The following is a 22,692-nucleotide window of genomic DNA, read 5'->3' as shown; positions in this document are numbered from 1 at the left end:
AGTTGAATAAAATTAAAAATATAAATGTTAAAAATGAGAAAAATAGAAGCAATGTTGTCCAAAAGAATAGGAATCTAACGGTGTTTGAATGGTTTTTCTAAGTTGAACGGTTTTGAAGGAGTAGGCTTTCAAAAAACGTACGGAATAGATAATAATAAAATAGAATAATAATAATAAAGATTCGAATAACAATACTGTGAATGCTTTTCAAGCATTCACACTAACTAGAAAGTGCATTTTCTGAAGAAACTGCAGTGTGAATGCTTGAATCTGAATGTATGGACTGAAATGAATTAATTGCTGAATTTTGAGTTAAAAATTTTGAATGAGATAAAAAAAAAAAAAAAACTGAATTTAACCTGAAAACAACAGTGCTGAACTGCTAAAAGCTGAAGGTTACACAGAAGAAGAAGTTGGAAAAAAACTGAAAATGTTTTAAATGTAAATTAGAAAACCCTAAGAAATGAGAAAAGAACATTTAGAGTCAGAAAACATCTGAATGAATATTAAAAGGTCATATTCTTTGAATCACTGAATGACTAAAATGTGATCCCTCCACTTGGACCCACACAGTTTAAAAAGTTTACATCTCTGAGCTTTGAAAGACAAGATGTTGGAAAAAGAACAACGATGGCGACGTTTTGAGGGTAAAATGATGGCTTTAACACTGTGGACACAGCAGCAGTTGAAAGAGAAGTGTTTAAGATGAATCTTGGCAGAGAGAGAGAGAGAGCTCGTTAAGCAGGCAGGTGTGAGCCTGGTTGCTATAGTGACCGCACCCAAGGGCTCCATACACACGTACACAGACATGCGCCTCACTTTTGCTGCTTAAAATGAACAGAAAAGTCAGGCCGAAACAAATCGTTCCCAAATGAAAAGTAAAAGTCGTATTGACAAAATTCTTTCACCGTGAGTGACAGCAATGTCTAGTCTACTGAATTCTCAGTTTTCATGCCTGTGGAGTTTATTATATGGACGTGGTGACAGTGGAAAGACACCATGCTCTTCTGATTTTCAAACGAACCTTCTGAGCCATTTTAACATTAGAGTCTATGGAAGAGTTGGAGGGAGGAGGCTGTGCATTGGTGACATTTATGAAAGAACCATAACACCTAGTACAATAGTAAACACATTGGATGAAAGAGGACAGCCATGGCTACGTTTTGAGGGTAAAATCATACCTGTAGAGCAAACGCTGCGGACACAGCAGCAGTTTTAAAAAAGATTTTAAGATTAATTTTTTTGCTCCTCTCACTCTAGCAGTTGAGCTGCCTCACTCTAGCCCCAACATTCCGTCCCATACACACCCATTATAAACTCTGAAACGGGTGAAAAAACATCATGAAACTTAAACTGGAACTGAAGAAAAAGTATAATAGATATTGAAAAGATAAATACAAGTTGAATAGTTGAATGTCTTGTCTTCGTTTTAAAGTTTGAATGGTGGCTCTATGTGAACGTATGTTGAAGTAGTAAGAGTTTCAAAATGAGTAAGTTGAATGAGAATTTGAAGGGTCTCCCCATTGAAATACATGGGAAATTTTTGTTGAATAAAGTTGAATAAAATTAAAAATATAAATGTTAAAAATGAGAAAAATAGAAGCAATGTTGTCCAAAATAATAGGAATCTAACGATGTTTGAATGGTTTTTCTAAGTTGAACGGTTTTGAAGGAGTAGGCTTTCAAAAAACGTACGGAATACAGAATAAAATATAATAACTAGAAAGTGCATTTTCTGAAGAAACTGCAGTGTGAATGCTTGAATCTGAATGTATGCACTGAAATGAATTAATTGCTGAATTTTGAGTTAAAACTTTTTTAATGAGATAAAAAAAAAGACCCGAATTTAACCTGAAAACAAAAGTGCTGAACTGCTAAAAGCTGAAGGTTACACAGAAGAAGAAGTTGGAAAAAAACTGAAAATGTTTTAAATGTAAATTAGAAAACCCTAAGAAATGAGAAAAGAACATTTAGAGTCAGAAAACATCTGAAAGAATATTAAAAGGTCCTATTCTTTGAATCACTGAATGACTAAAATGTGATCCCTCCACTTGGATCCACACAGTTTAAAAAGTTTACATCTCTGAGCTTTGAAAGACAAGATGTTGGAAAGAGAACAACGATGGCGACGTTTTGAGGGTAAAATGATCGCTGTAACACTGTGGAGACAGCAGCAGTTGAAAGAGAAGTGCTTAAGATGAATCTTGGTACAGTGGCAGGCAGAGCTCGTTAAGCAGGCAGGTGTGAGCCTGGTTGCTATAGTGACCGCACCCAATGGCTCCATACACACGTACACAGACATGCGCCTCACTTTTGCTGCTTAAAATGAACAGAAAAGTCAGGCCGAAACAAATCGTTCCCAAATGAAAAGTAAAAGTCGTATTGACAAAATTCTTTCACCGTGAGCGACAGCAGCTTCTAGTCTACTGAATTCTCAGTTTTCATGCCTGTGGAGTTTATTATATGGACGTGGTGACAGTGGAAAGACACCATGCTCTTCTGATTTTCAAACGAACCTTCTGAGCCATTTTAACATTAGAGTCTATGGAAGAGTTGGAGGGAGGAGGCTGTGCATTGGTGACATTTACGAAAGAACCATAACACCTAGGACAATAGTAAACACATTGGATGAAAGAGGACAGCCATGGCTACGTTTTGAGGGTAAAATCATACCTGTAGAGCAAACGCTGCGGACACAGCAGCAGTTTTAAAAAAGATTTTAAGATTAATTTTTTTGCTCCTCTCACTCTAGCAGTTGAGCTGCCTCACTCTAGCCCCAACATTCCGTCCCATACACACCCATTATAAACTCTGAAACGGGTGAAAAAACATCATGAAACTTAAACTGGAACTGAAGAAAAAGTATAATAGATATTGAAAAGATAAATACAAGTTGAATAGTTGAATGTCTTGTCTTCGTTTTAAAGTTTGAATGGTGGCTCTATGTCAATGTATGTGGAAGTAGTAAGAGTTTAAAAATGAGTAAATTGAATGAGAATTTGAAGGGTCTCCCCATTGAAATACATGGGAAATTTTTGTTGAATAAAGTTGAATAAAATTAAAAATATAAATGTTAAAAATGAGAAAAATAGAAGCAGTGTTGTCCAAAAGAATAGGAATCTAACGGTGTTTGAATGGTTTTTCTAAGTTGAACGGTTTTGAAGGAGTAGGATTACAAAAAACGTACGGAATAGATAAAATATAATAATAATAATAAAGATTAGAAGAACAATACTGTGAATGCTTTTCAAGCATTCACACTAACTAGAAAGTGCATTTTCTGAAGAAACTGCAGTGTGAATGCTTGAATCTGAATGTATGCACTGAAATGAATTAATTGCTGAATGTTAAGTTAAAAATCTGAATGAGCTGGAAAATACCGAATTTTTAACCTGAAAATAAAAGTGCAGAACTTTTGAAAGCTGATGTTCACACAGAAGAAGTTGGAAAAAGCTAAGCATGTTTAAAATGTAAATAATAAAAAGATGAGTAATGACAAAAGAAAATTTAGAGTCAGAAAACCTCTGAATGAATATTAAAAGTTCATATTCTTCTAATTGAAATGAACTTAAAAGATGAACAAACATTCTGCAGAAAATACAAACTTTAATATACAGCATGATGTTTTTCAGACATATACACATGTGTATATCATGTTTAATAGTATTACATACATCAATTTGTTTTGTATGTCATAGAAAATAACATAAAAATCTTAAGTCATATACAGCTTCTTTCTGAAAAGGACTGGTAGAATAAAGAAAAATAACTAAATTAAATAACTAAATAAAAAATAATGAGCAACATATGAAATACATGAAAATTCAACTTTTAAAACCACAATCCTGAACCTTTAAATTGTGTTGGTTTCTTAGAACATGGCTGAACAGCTGTTTCTATCGGTCTACTTAATCTTCTGATCTGTCTACACATCTTTTTATTACTCATTCTTTTTTATGTTTTAATGTAAACAGAGTCCACACAGTGGTAAAAGAGAACTGTATAGAGATTTGTGAGTAAACTCAAATGAAAGCCTAAGGTGGTGACACAGTTTAACACATGCAAATAATCAAATAAACACATTAGTCCTTTTTGTGAACATGGATAAATAAGTATCAATACAGCATTGTTCAGCCATGCCACTAAATGCTTTTTTACACATTGTTTTAACCTGGGCTCAGACACAAAGTCCCAAATTTAGTTAGTCCCTGACTTTGAGTTGTGGTTATGACTAATTATTATACACAAGGCTTTATCTATCTAAACTCTAAGGACACAAATATGAAAAAACCTATACTTACCAGCTGATACCCCACACTACACACTAGGTGTGCCATGTGACCTGAAACTTTGGTACAAAATCATCATAATCATTCTGTTAACACTGTTTTTTAACACTGTTTGTGTTGCTGTTCAGCAGTTTAAAATGTTTTAGATTGGATTACATGGAATGAATTTGAATTTTCTTGGGGGTTTTTGTATGTGTTTCGTTCTCAGCAGATTTTTTCTTCCATACTGTTGAATTCCAGTTACCACATTTCTGGTCATATGACATCCCAAGTGCCCACTTAAAAAAATCCCCACAGTTAATTCAACATTAAAACAAAATAAAAATATGTTAAATAAATAAAGGTTTGCTCTGTGATGAAATATTAAATAAGCATACATTGTACAGAGCACTAACAATGAAAACAATCCTTTAGCCTGTTGATCAGAGAGAGGCAGTCATTATGTCCATTTAAAACCTGTAATCACAGAGCACAATGTTTCTGTGAAACTATGAAGTCCCATATGATCCTCATCACGTCCAGTGACTTCAGAGTGGATCCTCCCTGTCATCCGGCCAGTGTTTGATGTGTGGCAAGCAGCACAGAAGCAGGATAGCTGAGGACTTTAAAAGAAGAGCAGAAAACGGGAACATATGTAGTTGTAAATGTAAATATCAGTGATACTTGTCTTGTCAAAGGGAATAAAATAATGAAAATGTTAACTTACACACTCATTTAGAGAGGACCTTGACACTGCACAGAGGAGGCACAGTCAGTCTGACAATGATGGTGATCTCCAGGGATGTTTTCCTGCAGCAACATTCCTGCCAACTGGCCATATGATCCAGAGTAGTTGGTTTGTAATGAACAGAAAGGTGTATATGTTAGGTAGTGTGCACTCAGAGCTGGTCCTAAGAAACAAACACATCCTGTAATAAACTGAATACCTGTAGTAGTGCTGCTGCAAATATGAAGCCCTTCTATCATGAGTGGTTTCAAAGAAGGTGTTTTGGAGGCTCGGTCACAGAAACTGTGCAGTCTGTTCAGTCCTGAGTGTCTCAGCTCTGATGGGGATGGATCACAGAGGGAAACACCTGAGTACAGACATTACAATACACTCTAACACTCCTAAGGTCAAGTGAAAAAACAATTTAAACACTTTACAAAGAATGAATACATGTTTTCATGGAAATTATGTCATTAACCCTTTTTGTTGTGAGTAAATCTCACCGACTGCTTGTGGGACAAGCTAGAAGGAGGACTTATCACAGAATGTCTCCTGTGCTCCAGATGTGAAGTCTCACGCTCTGATCGTACGGCGATGAAGATGGTGATGATGAAGCCTCTCTGATCTGTGGCATTACAGTTTCTAGCTGCTATGTGCTTCACACTGTTGGATCTTACATGTGAAGCTTGGAGAAGACACAGGAGGACTGTGTCTCTCTTAAAAAAGAAAAAGAAAAAAGGAAACCTAACACCCCCCCCCCCCCTCAGCTCCCACCGTAAACCCCCCCCCCCCACTCAACTCCCCAACCTCACACCATCCAATGTCTATACAAATGTAGGGTATCAGCTGGTAACAGAAAGCAAGTGTTACATATGTACTACTTATGTAACACTGCTGAAACATTTCTGGCCAGAAATGTGCAGTTATCAACCCAGACCCACCCTGATGATTGCACTGGCCGAAACATGATAAAAGCTCATAAAAATGTATGTTTCATCGAAAGATTTGTCCAAAAATATAATCGTATACTTTTGAAAAAGTTTAAAGTTTATAACAAACCAAAATAATAACATTTTTGTAAATAGTATTTCAAAATAGAGGCACACATAAAGTGGCTTAACTGTCATTATTGCTGTAATTAGGTTTGTTTGTTTGTTTGTTTGTTTGTTTGTTTGTTTGTTTGTTTGTTTAAAAAGCAACCTTTAGTCATTATTGTTCTCTCAGAAACAATGAAGAAGCTGTTGAACATTTATGTGTTGTGTAGGCAATCCTCTGGTCCACCCTCCCTCCCTCCCAGCCACAGTGAGACTGGGGCAGCCTGGCAGGATGTTGAAGCCTGGCTGCAGAGAGGATATGCCTACACTATTCATTTTAAACTGCTATATTTGATTTTTCTGACATTTATGGGTTACTGTTAGTGAACTTTAGATTTTCTGTGATAAATAAAATTGTCATCTTTTACTGATATCATTACCTAATTCATGTAATTGTATTTTATGTAAACAATTCAACCATTATACTGCAATGCAGAGCGTCAACTTTTAAATATCGCTCTACTTTCTTAAGTCATTCAAAAATATAGATATTACTTACTGTATTCAAAGATCTAGATCATGAATCATCACAGGACAATACACAGTATACTGGGTCATGGTAACTATGGTAGGTCTTCATGACTCCAGAATGGAGACATCGATCTGACTGAGAAATGAAAATTAGGTCAAGCAGTGTGTTCTTCTCTGTGGTAGGGGCAGTGATGACCTGTGCGTATCCCCTAGACTCAAACAGCTCCAGGATTGGTTTGTTTGCACTGGATAAAACATTCTCATTAAAATCACCACAAACTATGATGGGATGACAGTCCATGATCTCCAATGAGTCTAATAGGCTTACCAGGTTTTTCAGGAATGGCCTCAGAGTGTAGTCTGGAGGTCTGTATACAACTGCAATCAGAGCACTGACTGGTGCTTCAACCTTTAAAGCCAGAAATTCAAGGTCAGTTACATTATGAATGTACTGTTTTTCATGCACTTGAATGTCACTTTTCACATAAACAGCAACTCCACCACCACTTCTGTTTGCCATCTGGGGAAAGTTTGTGTAGGACAGGTGTCTGTTGCGTTTGAACAAATTGTAATTTTCCAAGTGGAGACTCTCTGCGACAAAAGAGCCCCGCAGGTGTGTTTCTGTTAGGCACAAAACATCTGCTAGACACAATTCATGGTGACTTTTGATGTCATTAATGTGAGCTGGCAGTCCCTCTGTATTATGATGAACAATGGTGAAAACCTCTGACCTGCTCAGTGTTTGCCTCACGTGTAGAAGAGGCATCATGTCATCAAGGTTGGCTTGTCTCATGTTCTCAAGCGCTGCAGTGATTTCTGGGTTGGTGAATATTTTTTTCTCCTCCATATCAAGAAGATACAGTCCACTGAGAGACGTCACTCTACTGACAGCTACGTAGGCCATGCCGGGCTCAAAAATGCTCTTAAGAGAGACAACAGCTGATGTAGTTGTCATACCCTGTACCTTATGTATTGTACATGCAAAGGCCAGCTTCACTGGGAACTGTCTTCGTACCACTCCTTTCTGCTTCAGATTCTCCTCTGCTCTCTCAATGTACACCATGTCGTCTGCTGGTGTGCGGTTATTCTTTCCAGATGTCTCATTATCCATTTTAAGTCCAAGCTTGATGATGTGTTGGTCGTTTTCAGAGTGAACTACTCTAAGTAGTATTCCAAAAGCTCCATTAACCAAACCATTTTGTATGTCAATGTTTCTGGTGAGCATGACACGAGCTCCTTCTGCAACTTTCAGTGTGTCTGGTAACTCGTTTTTACCTCCTTTCAATGGTCTGTCTTGAAGTGCCATTCTGCCAGTTCTAGGATCTTTTCTATAATCATCTGCATGGATGTCAATGATATGAGTGTGGAGCAGAGCCAGTGTTGCAGAGTTGTGTGCATCCACTTCTTTATTAGTTGCAAAAATGTGCAATGCATCAGTCGGACAATGGGCTGGTTCAGTTATGGCCTGTGACAACAAATTTCTATCTGCTTCGCAAAGCTCATCCAACTTTCCTTTCACACGAATTCTGTTCAGCATCTCTGCAAAGACAACATCATCTTTCTGACGCATAATCTCAGTCAGAGTGATCATCTGAAAATGCTCCCGCCACAGGTCGATCTCAGACGGGTCGTGCACACAGAGAGGTTTAGACTGTCGCACTGGGGGTAGCTGATAGAAGTCTCCGACAGCAATGACTGACATGCCTCCAAAGGGTCTCCGAGTCCCTTTGATCTGTTTGAGTCTTGCATCTACATATGCAAACAGATGTCTTGACACCATAGACACTTCGTCAATGACGATTATTTCAGCATTCAAAAGTTCTGATCTGACTTCATCCAGCTGATTGCCAAGTCCCTGAATGGGAGGTTTTAAGCTTCTAGGCAGCTTGAGAAGAGAATGCAGTGTTGTTCCAGAAATGTTAAAAGCTGCAGTCCCAGTGAAAGCAGTTAACAGGACAGTGGGTTTTGATATGTCAACGTCGTCTGCATATCTGGGCACTTTGCTCAGTATCTTAGATGCTTCTGAGTAGATGCATTTGATAAGATGTGATTTTCCTGTTCCAGCACCACCATTAATATAAAAGAAAAACTGCTCTGGATTTAGAGCACAGACTCTTTTAATGCACCAGTCTCTAACTGCATAAAATATGCAGGCTTGCTTCTTGTTCAGATTCTGAAACATCTGACGTAACAATGTGGGATCAATAGCAGGGGGTTCCCTGATGGCTCTGACTTCTGTTGAAGCATCAGCCTGACGGCTGTAGTCGGGCACATCTTCCTGTTCATTTTCATTGTCTCGCTCTCTTTCTTGTTCGACAAGTGGCAACCTTACGAGATCTGATTCAGGTGCCAGATTACACCATTCGTCAGTCACACCTCTGTTCTGCTCATATTCCTCAACAGCGCTCTCGATCTCCTCACTGTTTTTCTCATATTTTTCTCTGTTTCTTTTGACAATGTGTTGCACGTACTCAAGATGGTCAGTACCTGGTAGCTGTACACAGCCAGCACCATAGAAAGCCTGATAGGTTGGCAACGATGGTGTTTTCAGTTCGTGGTCTGAACGATGAGGAAGGTACAGTTTAAGCAGTCTTCCGTAATATTGCTCTGGATGTTTTTCTTGTGAGCAGCGGTGAAATCTGATGATAGCAGGCTTATTGTTTTTGCGCCTTTGCACAAACCCCATCTCATTGAGAAGGGGCAAAACATCTTTACCTTTTTTCTGTTGGCCATAGACAATCCTGCAAGTAGCAGCAAAGTCTGCCATGCACATCTCCTCATACTCTGGTGTTTCAGGTCTGGCTTTGTATTTGTCATTCAAAGATGTCATCCAAACATTGGAAGACTCAGGTGTTGTGTTGTCCAGAACTGACAGGGGACGACTCATTTTCACAGGATTATCATCAGTTGGAATGAATATTACAGCACGTGAGCATTGCTTCATGTGAAGACCACATGCACGAGCAACACACTCCTGTGCACTGATCTCTCGCTTCTTTGAATATGCCTGCATGACGGCTCTCATTTCATCGCACTCATTTACACTGTCCTTATGGGAGTTCTCAATGACAGTTTTCAGGTACTCAGATAGCCCGCCCTCTTTTTTTGATATATATTTCATTAAATAATTTGCAGCACCAAAAGCATCTAAAACAAAGCTTATGTCGATATTACTGTTCCAGGCTTCAAGCAGATGTGGATTATAGCCGTTTATCCAAGAGTCTTTTGGATCACGCTTTAGTATGATCGTACTCCTCATGTTCATTTTATTCAGGTATCTCTCATATTCTGCATGTGTCAACTTGCATCTTTCCAAGAGCTGCTCTAAACTCATGGAAGCAGTTTCAGGTTCATTCAGCAGCTGGTTCAGTGGTCTGAGCTTGTTCTTTGCCGTTTCTACTTCCAGTGCATCATCCTCACTGGGTCTTGTGATCATTGTCTCATTGCAGGGTGGTTTGGGAAAACCAAAACGGCACCCGGAGCTTAAACTCCTAAAGCATGTCTTTGTGTGGTTCTTACTGTGTTTTTGCACTTCTGTTACTTTTTTGTACAGTTCAGGTTGTTTATGTGGATCAGGCAGCTGAGCTGTGATGTATTTGTTTATAAAATCAAGAACAGTTTGCTCATCATCCTCCTCAAACACAGGAGCACCTTCTACCCACAGGAGGCAGTGTATGTGTGGGCTTCCTCTGTGCTGAAACTCAACTCTGTAAAAGTAGTCAATGACTTTGCCAAGTGGCTCTGCGGGAGATAAGAGTAAATCTCTGAATAATGCTTCAACTCTCTTGTCAAACATGCGCATTGTTGTGACAGGATTGCTTCTCAGGATGTCACACTTTGCTGACCAGTCGAGTCCTTCAAAATTCACTTGTTCACCTTGCTGCCTTGTTATTGCCTCGATCACTTCAGGCCAGCGCATTTCAGCAGCTGAAAATGTGCAAAAGAACGTGGGAGTTCCCAACTGTCTGATCATGGCAAAAAGATCTCTTGTTGTTTTCTCCCAATAGGCTGGGGTTCCTCTCAGAGGCTGCATGAATCTCACTGCATCTTTATTTCGCACCAGTTTCTCCACCTCATGTTTATCTTGTAACATGCCTGAGGTTATTTTTCTACCATCTCTGGTCAGAGGCTTTGCCTTCCTTAACTGTACTGTCATGCTGGATGTAGCCAAGTGTATTTCAGTCACAAACTGTGCAAAGAATAAATAGTTTGTGTCTTTGGCAAAACGATCATCAATGCAGAAAAGTCTTGATTTGAAATACCCACTGGGGGATACTTTGATCAGCCTTCTTTCATCAAGTGTGTTTTGGCCTGTAGGAAACTGCACAGGGAAGGCCATGGCCTCCAGTTTAGGTGTTTTGAAAAAACTTATTGGATTGTTTCTCTCTGCAGGAGCAACAGAGTAGATTCCTTCACTGAAACATAATATCTCCTCAGCCACATCAGGGGGCTGCAAACAGGACTCGAGTGCAAAACCACCATTAGTCAGTCCATCTGCTTGCTCTGAATCATCTCTCATCTGTTCATGCGATTGTTCACCATCACAGGGTAACATGTCAATGTCCTGTTCATTTATATTTTGTGCTTCACTCAGTGCATTTTTCTCACAGCTGTCAATTTCCATTAAATCAGCCTCATCATAATCGTCCTCATTCATGTTTTCATCATCATCATCCTCATCATCTTCATCAGGAAGAGTTGGATCACACAGCTCAGCATCATCTCTGATGCTCACATCCTTATACTGTGGATGAATCTGCTTGAGTTTATGCAGTGCTTGCACAAGTTTAGACCAGCTTACAGTCTGAAACAGCTGATGACCTTTGTAAGACAAGCGTCTCTTCAATTTTACTCTCATGACCTGAGAATTAATTCTCAATCGAGGTAGTGTTTCAACAGTTTCCTGTACCTCTGATGGGACACAGACCACATTTCCTCTAATTGCTCTTTGTCTGCCTTTGGGAAGAGGAATGATCTTGGCAAATGGTATGCACTTGGCTATGAGATGTCTCTCCAGTATGTTGAGATCAGAAAGTTCAGCTGGAATATCAGCAAGATCCAACTTATTGGCAACAGCAAGTGCTGGCATGGATCCATTTTTAAGATGATCGTGGCAGGTGTGACAAATCCACTCTCTCTTTCTCTCATCGGGAACATTGCACTGCTCATTTCTGCAGTTTTCATCACAAACATGAACAAACTTTCCTGTCAAACATGTTGCAACCACATGTGGGTTTTTGACATAATTTGACCTTCTGCAGGGTCGTACTTGGTTTGGAAATGAAGCCTTGAAGCATACAGTACATGGGCATGATGGTCCAACTTTGATTTGTGATTTGAACACAGATATGGCCTCGTTAATCACACTGTTGTCACTCTCTTGGGTTTGTCTGTTCACCCATCTGTATTTCCTTTTTATTTTCATTGCACATCTCATATTGTGCATAATCCTGAAGGCAAGATTACTTTGATACCTGTCTCGCATTAGTTGTTTCATTAGTTGTCTGTGTCTTACTCTGAATGCGTCATCACGTGCATAACGCTGAGTCACTCGAGATCTCTGTCTCTCTCTGAATTCAGGGTTTTCTTGATACCTTTTAGTGATATAGTTTTTTTGTTTTTGTCTAAATTCAGCATTGTCACAGTAGCGTCTTTTAATATATTGTTGTTGTTTCTTTCTGAATTCATCGTTCTCACAGTAGCGTCTTTTAATATATTGTTGTTGTTTCTTTCTAACTGTAGCATTCTCAGAAAAACGTTTTTTAACATATTGTTTTTGTTTCTTTCTGAATTCATCATTTTCACAGTAACGTCTTTTCATATACTGTTGTTTTTTCTGTCTGACTTCAGGATTGTTTTTATATGCCTCGCTTGTGCAAGACTTTTTCTTTTCTTTGTACTCTTTGTTTGAAGCATACTTTTGTCGTTCTTTCCTTTTTTGGTTTTCTTTTCTCTGATTTCTGGGTTTCTCTGATGCCATTAATCTTCTTCTCATTTTTTGCCTTTGTTGTTTATTAACTTTTTTCACTTTTTGTAAAACTATATCAGAAAGGTCACAGGCAGCAACATTTGTTATGGCAGCATTTGATTGACATGAAAAAGCATCACTTGATGGAAGGAAACTTAATTCACTGCATAGTTCTTCAGTTGGTATATTAGGAGGTTCATTCTGATCTTCATATGATGTGAACTGAGTCACGTGGACTTCTTTTTGTTTCACCGGTGGCGTACAAATGGACATTTGACAAAAGATGTTCTCAGTCAGATCAGTCGTTGTGTTTCTCCTTGGAGTAGAGGAGTTTGCTTCATCAACAGTTGTATCAGAGTGAGTAGATGCCACAGCAGTGGCAGCTGTTGGTCTGCAGACTGTGTCTGTGATAGTATCACTCAGGTTGACTGTGCTCATACTGTAGAACTGCACAGGCTTCAGTTCATAGTTACAAGAGGGTGATATCTCCATCATTTCATAAGAATCTTGGATCCTCTTAATCATGTCACTGAGGAGTGTGAATTTCAGCATCACTGCTGTACCACGATTACGTGACTGTAGTAGTAGAGGAAGACCACTGGGTGTTCTGGAGTGTGGATCAAAGAAACCATATTTGCCTGATGTGGATCTGAACACTGCGATACACAATCCACTCATAATCAATAAGGCATACTGCACATCTGACAACAGGCAGCTCAGTCCTGCTTCTAAGCTGAGAAAGGTATCTACTGCCTCCTCTGGAGGTTCTTCAAATGTCCCATACCGGGAAGGCTGTGTCATGTCGACATCATACATAGACCAGCGAGCATCAACTTTGTCTGGCAGCTCATCGGTTGCCAAATGAATATTTTTAGGAAATCTTTTCTTGGCCTCTTTGTACATCACATCACCTTTATCCAAGACCAGATTAAGGTCAGCTGTAGTCATGTTATCATTCTCATGAAGGAAAGCAAGAAATGTGAGTGAGTTACATGTGCACTGCTTGTTTCTGGAGTCTCCATATTTGGGATGAGCCTGGCTGTGAGATGCACAGATATGTGTAACAGAGGGCTGGTTTTCAAAGTTCACTCTTTCTGCATGAGATGGTCCTGCCACATCACTGTGACGGCCTCTTTTTACAATATCAGCATAACCCACCTGTGGGGCACTTGACACCTCAGGTTGGTCTCTATGGTTTACCTGATGATCATTAAATTCATGCTGCAATCCAATCTTTACAGCATCTGCATAGGATACCTGTTGTACATGTGCAGGAACATGTTGACCTGCCTGTTTGACACCATCAGCATTGGTCTTTGCAGACACAAAGTCTTCTGCAGAGCTCTGAGGAAAATCACACTCAGCTTGTTCACATGTTGGTACTTCATGAAACTCATGGAACTTCTTCCAGCGTTGTTTTGCAGCTTGTGACTTTTTCTGCTTCCTTGGCATTTTTACACAAGTGTTTCTCTTAGTCTTTAGAAAATATGTTTATAAAATAAGAGTGGCACAGAGCAGGAGATGTTTTCTTTGTCTTTATATTTCAGTTTTTATTTCTCAGAAACAGATGTCTTTGTTTGTTTGACAGTTTGTCAGTCGAGAGAATAATATGCACTCTCTTTATTGGCTTGGCACAACTTAGCAGCAAGCGCAAAGTGAAAAACAGCTAGAGAGAAAATTTAGAAGAGAGAACAGACAGAGCAGGAGAAACACGGCTGGGAAATCACAATCAAACCGTGAATTAGAGTTTTCTTTATTTGTTCAGTTTGTTCTCAGGTAGAGGCAATATGCACTCTTTATTGCTTTAATGGCTTGGCATTTTTCAGCAGCAAGCCAAGAGTGAAAAACAGGTAGAGAGAAAATTTAGCAGAGAGAACAGACAGAGCAGGAGAGACACGGCTTTAAATCAAACCGCAGAGTTTTCTTTGTTTGTTCAGTTTGTTCTCAGGTTGAGGCAAAATATGCACTCTTTATTGTTTTATTGGCTTGTGCATTTTTCAGCAGCAAGCCAAAGAGTGAAAAACAGGTAGAGAGAAAATTTAGCAGAGAGAACAGACAGAGCAGGAGAGACACGGCTTTAAATCAAACCGCAATAAGATTCTTGGTTTGGCAAAATTTCTCACAAACCACAGGGTGAAATACAGATGGAAAGAAGGCAGAGACAACAGGTGGAGTAGGACAGAAGATAGAGGGGTTGGGGGGTTGGGATGTGAGATAGAAGACTGGAGATCTGGTCCTTGTTCTTCTTCTGCACACTGTGAACAAAAAACAAGAAAAAAAAATAATTTTAATAAAATTATATCACATGGTAATTGTATGAACTAATTGTGACTACTGAAAAAGGACAAAACAAATATTCAAGCTAAACTGTTGTCGGCTGCCATGTGCAAAAAGTTGCACAATTTGGCACTTTTTAAAAGAATAAATATTTAATTAAACTCAGCAATAATATTTTTAAATACAAATATGATTGAGTGAATTGTTAACTAATCACATGTAATGTGCAAAAATGTACGAAAAAAATATTTTAGCCCAATTGTTAAGCTGAACTTATGTGTATTTATTATAAAAATGTGTTTAAAAGGTCTAGCACAAAGTTTGAACCCATCACTTTAAAGCTTATATTAGTCAGACTCTTTTTTTAAAAATTTGGTGTACTTCTCTAACAGTATGTGCACACCTACCAGGCAAAGCACAGATGTGAGTCAAGTTCCTGAAAGTGTAAGACAAGAAATAACATGTTAGTTGTCTGTACAGTGTTATCAGACTAACAAAAAAACAAAGCCCACACGACATGATACACTGAACTTATAGTCAGCAGGGTAATTATAGAGTAATATAGCACACCAGCTGATACAGCAGCCATTTTATAATTCAAACTAATTAACTGAAGTATTTATTTAAGTACTTATATAAGGCTACTGTTAGACTGTTACTAGCCTTAGCATCGCTGCTAACGCTAGCATTCCTGCTAGCATTAGCACTTCAGTTAGTGTTAGCACTGCTGGTAGAACTAGCACTCTTACTGTTAAAACTGAGGCACAATGGCAATAATAAAGCTCATTTGTTACTTTTGTCTCACTGACCGCCAATAAATATCACAGGAATATCACAGGAATATTCTTTTTGTCAGTTAAAAACTGCTAAGGCTAGTGTTGGCACTATAGCTAGCGTTAGCATTGATGCTAGCATTAGCATCGAAGCTAGCATTAGCACTGCTACTAACAGCAAAAGTCATAAAGTACTCTTACTGTTAAAACTGAGGCACAATGGCAATAATAAATCTCATTTGTTACTTTTGTCTCACTGACCGCCAATAAATATCACAGGAATATCACAAGAATATTCTTTTTGTCAGTTAACAACTGCTAAGGCTAGTGTTAGCACTATAGCTAGCATTAGCATTGAAGCTAGCGTTAGCACTGCTGCTAACAGCAAAAGTCATAAACCTATATAAATGGTAGCAAAGGTTATTCTTTTTTTGCTTTCTTTATTCTTTGAACTCTGTTGAACTTTAAAAAGACTTGATATGTGAGTTTAAATGTCAAACATGTATTTTTACCATCATAAAATTAAAACCGTGCTGTACTGAGTGTATTGTACTTACCACAGCAGAGAGCAAAGCGGAATGACGGCAGTTGGTGCAGTGATTAGTTAAAGACTGATGAGGCGTTCAGGTGGTGCTTGGAAATTTGAGCATCAGTTTGAACATCAATAATGAGCATATATATTTCTCTGTCATAGAGAGACAGAGAAAAAAATACACAAGACTCACCAGCATACAAATTGGTACTTTTTCTCTTTATGTCACTCATTCGCTTATACTCAGGAAAGAGGGCAACTGGCATTAAATTAGCAAATAAAAAGTATGTCATCTTGAACTGTTTTATGGATTTTATTTTAAGACTACTTTGAGCGTATTCGTGGGGAGATAAACTATACAGACTAAAAACAGAGACATTAAATGAGATTCGATTATTTAAAATGTGGGAAAATACACTACAGACAGGTAGATGCTGTGAGCTTTAATTATCCAGTCAGAAAAGATTATTTTAAAGTCATCAACTGACTAAAACTGCCGAGGTATGAAAAACCTGTGTGGAGAAGACAAGTCCACCAATACACAATCAACTTGAATTTAACAGGGCAATAATTCAGGGCTCTATTCAGTTAGCCTATATTAACTACTGACATACTGTTAATCTGTGGCAAAAGCCTGTCAAACCTGTCTTATTGTACCTATTGAAAAAGTTAATCTTACTACAACTGCTTAGATGTAACACACATTTTTGATTTAATCTTGGCAGAGTGAGAGACAGAGCTCGTTAAGCAGGCAGGTGTGAGCCTGGTTGCTATAGTGACTGCACCCAAGGGCTCCATACACACGGACACAGACATGTGGACTGAAATGAATTAATTGCTGAATTTTGAGTTAAAAATTTTGAATGAGATAAAAAAACAAAAAAAACAACCTGAATTTAACCTGAAAACAACAGTGCTGAACTGCTAAAAGCTGAAGGTTACACAGAAGAAGAAGTTGGAAAAAAGCTGAAAATGTTTTAATTGTAAATTAGAAAAACCTAAGAAATGAGAAAAGAACATTTAGAGTCAGAAAACATCTGAAAGAATATTAAAAGGTCATATTCTTTGAATCACTGAATGACTCAAATGTGATCCCTCCACTTGGATCCACACAGTTTAAAAAGTTGACATCTCTGAGCTTTGAAAGACAAGATGTTGGAAAGAGAACAACGATGGCGACGTTTTGAGGGTAAAATGATGGCTTTAACACTGAGGACACAGCAGCAGTTGAAAGAGAAGTGTTTAAGATGAATCTTGGCAGAGTGGCAGAGAGAGCTCGTTAAGCAGGCAGGTGTGAGCCTGGTTGCTATAGTGACTGCACCCAATGGCTCCATACACACGACACAGACATGCACCTCACTTTTGCTGCTTAAAATGAACAGAAAAGTCAGGCCGAAACAAATCGTTCCCAAATTAAAAGTACATGTCGTACTGACAAAATTCTTTCACCGTGAGCGACAGCCATGTCTAGTCTACCAAATTCTCAGTTTTCATGCCTGTGGAGTTTATTATATGGACGTGGTGACAGTGTAAAGACACCATGCTCTTCTGATTTTCAAACGAACCTTCTGAGCCATTTTAACATTAGAGTCTATGGAAGAGTTGGAGGGAGGAGGCTGTGCATTGGTGACATTTATGAAAGAACCATAACACCTAGTACAATAGTAAACACATTGGATGAAAGAGGACAGCCATGGCTACGTTTTGAGGGTAAAATCATACCTGTAGAGCAAACGCTGCGGACACAGCAGCAGTTTTAAAAAAGATTTTAAGATAAATTTTTTTGCTCCTCTCACTCTAGCAGTTGAGCTGTCTCACTCTAGCCCCAACATTCCGTCCCATACACACCCATTATAAACTCTGAAACGGGTAAAAAAACATCATGAAACTTAAACTGGAACTGAAGAAAAAGTATAATAGATATTGAAAAGATAAATACAAGTTGAATAGTTGAATGTCTTGTCTTCGTTTTAAAGTTTGAATGGTGGCTCTATGTCAATGTATGTGGAAGTAGTAAGAGTTTAAAAATGAGTAAGTTGAATGAGGATTTGAAGGGTCTCCCCATTGAAATACATTATAAATTTTTGTTGAATAAAGTTGAATAAAATTAAAAATATAAATGTTAAAAATGAGAAAAATAGAAGCAATGTTGTCCAAAAGAATAGGAATCTAACGATGTTTGAATGGTTTTTCTAAGTTGAACGGTTTTGAAGGAGTAGGCTTTCAAAAAACGTACGGAAAAATAAAATATAATAACTAGAAAGTGCATTTTCTGAAGAAACTGCAGTGTGAATGCTTGAATCTGAATGTATGCACTGAAATGAATTAATTGCTGAATTTTGAGTTAAAAATATTGAATGAGATTAAAAAAAAACAAAAAAAAAAAAAAACGAATTTAACCTGAAAACAAAGGTGCTGAACTGCTAAAAGCTGAAGGTTACACAGAAGAAGGAGTTGGAAAAAAACTGAAAATGTTTTAAATGTAAATTAGAAAACCCTAAGAAATGAGAAAAGAACATTTAGAGTCAGAAAACATCTGAATGAATATTAAAAGGTCATATTCTTTGAATCACTGAATGACTCAAATGTGATCCCTCCACTTTGATCCACACAGTTTAAAAAGTTTAAATGCCTGAGCTTTGAAAGATACGGTGTTGGAAAGAGAACAATAATGGCGACAATTTGAGGGTAAAATGATGGCTGTAACACTGTGGACACAGCAGCAGTTGAAAGAGAAGTGCTTAAGATGAATCTTGGCAGAGTGGCAGGCAGAGCTCGTTAAGCAGGCAGGTGTGAGCCTGGTTGCTATAGTGACCGCACCCAATGGCTCCATACACACGGACACAGACATGCGCCTCACTTTTGCTGCTTAAAATGAACAGAAAAGTCAGGCCGAAACAAATCGTTCCCAAATGAAAAGTACATGTCGTACTGACAAAATTCTTTCACCGTGAGCGACAGCCATGTCTAGTCTACTGAATTCTCAGTTTTCATGCCTGTGGAGTTTATTATATGGACGTGGTGACAGTGGAAAGACACCATGCTCTTCTGATTTTCAAACGAACCTTCTGAGCCATTTTAACATTAGAGTCTATGGAAGAGTTGGAGGGAGGAGGCTGTGCATTGGTGACATTTATGAAAGAACCATAACACCTAGTACAATAGTAAACACATTGGATGAAAGAGGACAGCCATGGCTACGTTTTGAGGGTAAAATCATACCTGTGGAGCAAACGCTGCGGACACAGCAGCAGTTTTAAAAAAGATTTTAAGATTAATTTTTTTGCTCCTCTCACTCTAGCAGTTGAGCTGTCTCACTCTAGCCCCAACATTCCGTCCCATACACACCCATTATAAATTTTGAAACGGGTGAAAAAACATCATGAAACTTAAACTGGAACTGAAGAAAAAGTGTAATAGATATTGAAAAGATAAATACAAGTTGAATAGTTGAATGTCTTGTCTTCGTTTTAAAGTTTGAATGGTGGCTCTATGTCAATGTATGTGGAAGTAGTAAGAGTTTAAAAATGAGTAAGTTGAATGAGAATTTGAAGGGTCTCCCCATTGAAATACATGGGAAATTTTTGTTGAATAAAGTTGAATAAAATTAAAAATATAAATGTTAAAAATGAGAAAAGTAGAAGCAGTCATGTCCAAAAGAAGAGGAATCTAACGGTGTTTGAATGGTTTTTCTAAGTTGAACGGTTTTGAAGGAGTTAGATGCCAAAAAACGTACGGAATATATAACTAGAAAGTGCATTTTCTGAAGAAACTGCAGCGTGAATGCTTGAATCTGAATGTATGCACTGAAATGAATTAATTGCTGAATTTTGAGTTAAAAATATTGAATGAGATTAAAAAAAAACAAAAAAAAAACGAATTTAACCTGAAAACAAAGGTGCTGAACTGCTAAAAGCTGAAGGTTACACAGAAGAAGGAGTTGGAAAAAAGCTGAAAATGTTTTAAATGTAAATTAGAAAACCCTAAGAAATGAGAAAAGAACATTTAGAGTCAGAAAACATCTGAATGAATATTAAAAGGTCATATTCTTTGAATCACTGAATGACTCAAATGTGATCCCTCCACTTTGATCCACACAGTTTAAAAAGTTTAAATGCCTGAGCTTTGAAAGATACGGTGTTGGAAAGAGAACAATAATGGCGACAATTTGAGGGTAAAATGATGGCTGTAACACTGTGGACACAGCAGCAGTTGAAAGAGAAGTGCTTAAGATGAATCTTGGTACAGTGGCAGGCAGAGCTCGTTAAGCAGGCAGGTGTGAGCCTGGTTGCTATAGTGACCGCACCCAATGGCTCCATACACACGTACACAGACATGCGCCTCACTTTTGCTGCTTAAAATGAACAGAAAAGTCAGGCCGAAACAAATCGTTCCCAAATGAAAAGTATAGGTCGTATTGACAAAATTCTTTCACCGTGAGCGACAGCAATGTCTAGTCTACTGAATTCTCAGTTTTCATGCCTGTGGAGTTTATTATATGGACGTGGTGACAGTGGAAAGACACCATGCTCTTCTGATTTTCAAACGAACCTTCTGAGCCATTTTAACATTAGAGTCTATGGAAGAGTTGGAGGGAGGAGGCTGTGCATTGGTGACATTTATGAAAGAACCATAACACCTAGTACAATAGTAAACACATTGGATGAAAGAGGACAGCCATGGCTACGTTTTGAGGGTAAAATCATACCTGTAGAGCAAACGCTGCGGACACAGCAGCAGTTTTAAAAAAGATTTTAAGATTAATTTTTTTGCTCCTCTCACTCTAGCAGTTGAGCTGCCTCACTCTAGCCCCAACATTCCGTCCCATACACACCCATTATAAACTCTGAAACAGGTGAAAAAACATCATGAAACTTAAACTGGAACTGAAGAAAAAGTATAATAGATATTGAAAAGATAAATACAAGTTGAATAGTTGAATGTCTTGTCTTCGTTTTAAAGTTTGAATGGTGGCTCTATGTCAATGTATGTGGAAGTAGTAAGAGTTTAAAAATGAGTAAGTTGAATGAGGATTTGAAGGGTCTCCCCATTGAAATACATTATAAATTTTTGTTGAATAAAGTTGAATAAAATTAAAAATATAAATGTTAAAAATATGAAATTTAGAAGCAGTGTTGTCCAAAAGAATAGGAATCTAACGGTGTTTGAATGGTTTTTCTAAGTTGAACGGTTTTGAAGGAGTTAGATGCCAAAAAACGTACGGAATATATAATAATAATAATAAAGATTCGAATAACAATACTGTGAATGCTTTTCAAGCATTCACACTAATAATAAAGATTAGAATAACAATACTGTGAATGCTTTTCAAGCATTCACACTAATAAAGATTAGAAGAACAATACTGTGAATGCTTTTCAAGCATTCACACTAATAATAAAGATTACAACAACAATACTGTGAATGCTTTTCAAGCATTCACACTAATAATAAAGATTCGAATAACAATACTGTGAATGCTTTTCAAGCATTCACACTAAATATAGTCAAGGTAAATAAAAATGCACAATAATGAATAAACCGTAATCTATAGATGAAAATAAGATAACACAATAATGAGGGGGGAAAGCTAACAAAACAAAACAAAACCCCAAAACCCCTAAAAAATTGTTAAAGTGCTATGATTTTATTTGTGAAGCACCCAATGATTTGTATCTTGAAATACTCAATATAAATAAATGCACTTACCTATATAGACAGGCCTTGTGGGATAGCCTTTTTCTTTCTTTTATAAACTTGTAGCTATGTTTCTATTCTGTTTTTTTTTATATGTACCACCACGACAGCAGTTATGTTCCTAATACAAGCTGAAATTCGTAATTCACACTTTGCTTTTCATTTCTCCTCCTGCTGTTTCCTGTAGTCTAGCAGCAGGATAAACTTACACTGTTGGCATTCACCTCAATGTTTTATTTTTAGGCTCAGCTCCATCCTGACAAATACACATGAGCCCACACAGAGAAATCTCATAAAAACAGTTAAACATAACTCCCGCCTACTGGCCAAGTTACTGCTGGTATATTTATTAAAGTACAGTCAATCAGACCTTCTTTAGGTATATCAAACAAAATTCTTATATATATACATTAGAAAGATTCAGGAAACGCCTCGGTCAAAACAACTAATCAGAACAATCTGACTATGAACTCATTGCATGTGTGCAAAATTAATATGGCAATATTATTCACAGCACTAACAGCAACAACACCCACACAGAATTTTGCTAATTCTTGAGGATATTATTAGTAAAAATTGCTTTAAATTTAGCATTTCCCTCAGGTATAATTTTCCAGTATTATCCCAAATACACCTGTACTATTCCTTCATGAACATCTGTCAAACCAAATGGTTTAAAAAATATATCTGTTGTTCCTTTTGTATCTGGAGAAGTAAAAAAAAAAAAACTAAACTAAAAAAATTAAACTAAATAAGAGTAATACTTTAGCACCGCTGAACATAATATTAATTAATAATAGAAATAACTAAAGGTGGAATTAACTGATGTTTTGCCACAGGTACAATCCTGAAAGAGTGCAGATTTTAACTTTAAGTTGGTGAGCT

General features: G+C 37.7%; 1 protein-coding gene and 1 long non-coding RNA gene across 3 annotated transcripts in view; one reads left to right on the top strand and one right to left on the bottom strand.

Moving 5' to 3' along the window:
- cygb2 (cytoglobin 2) overlaps positions 1-22,692 on the top strand; it is a 104,428-nt gene that overhangs the window by 27,132 nt on the left and 54,604 nt on the right. The window lies entirely within an intron of this gene.
- Positions 14,051-15,493, bottom strand: LOC309708394. The gene is made up of 2 exons (XR_014277261.1): positions 15,213-15,493; positions 14,051-14,783 (listed from the first exon to the last, which is right to left on the bottom strand). It is a non-coding gene; the product is annotated as an uncharacterized lncRNA (long non-coding RNA).

Source organism: Aulonocara stuartgranti (assembly GCF_965226115.1).
Source record: "Aulonocara stuartgranti genome assembly, chromosome: 6".
Lineage (NCBI taxonomy): Eukaryota > Metazoa > Chordata > Actinopteri > Cichliformes > Cichlidae > Aulonocara > Aulonocara stuartgranti.
This window is presented reverse-complemented; position numbering and strand designations above follow the sequence as displayed.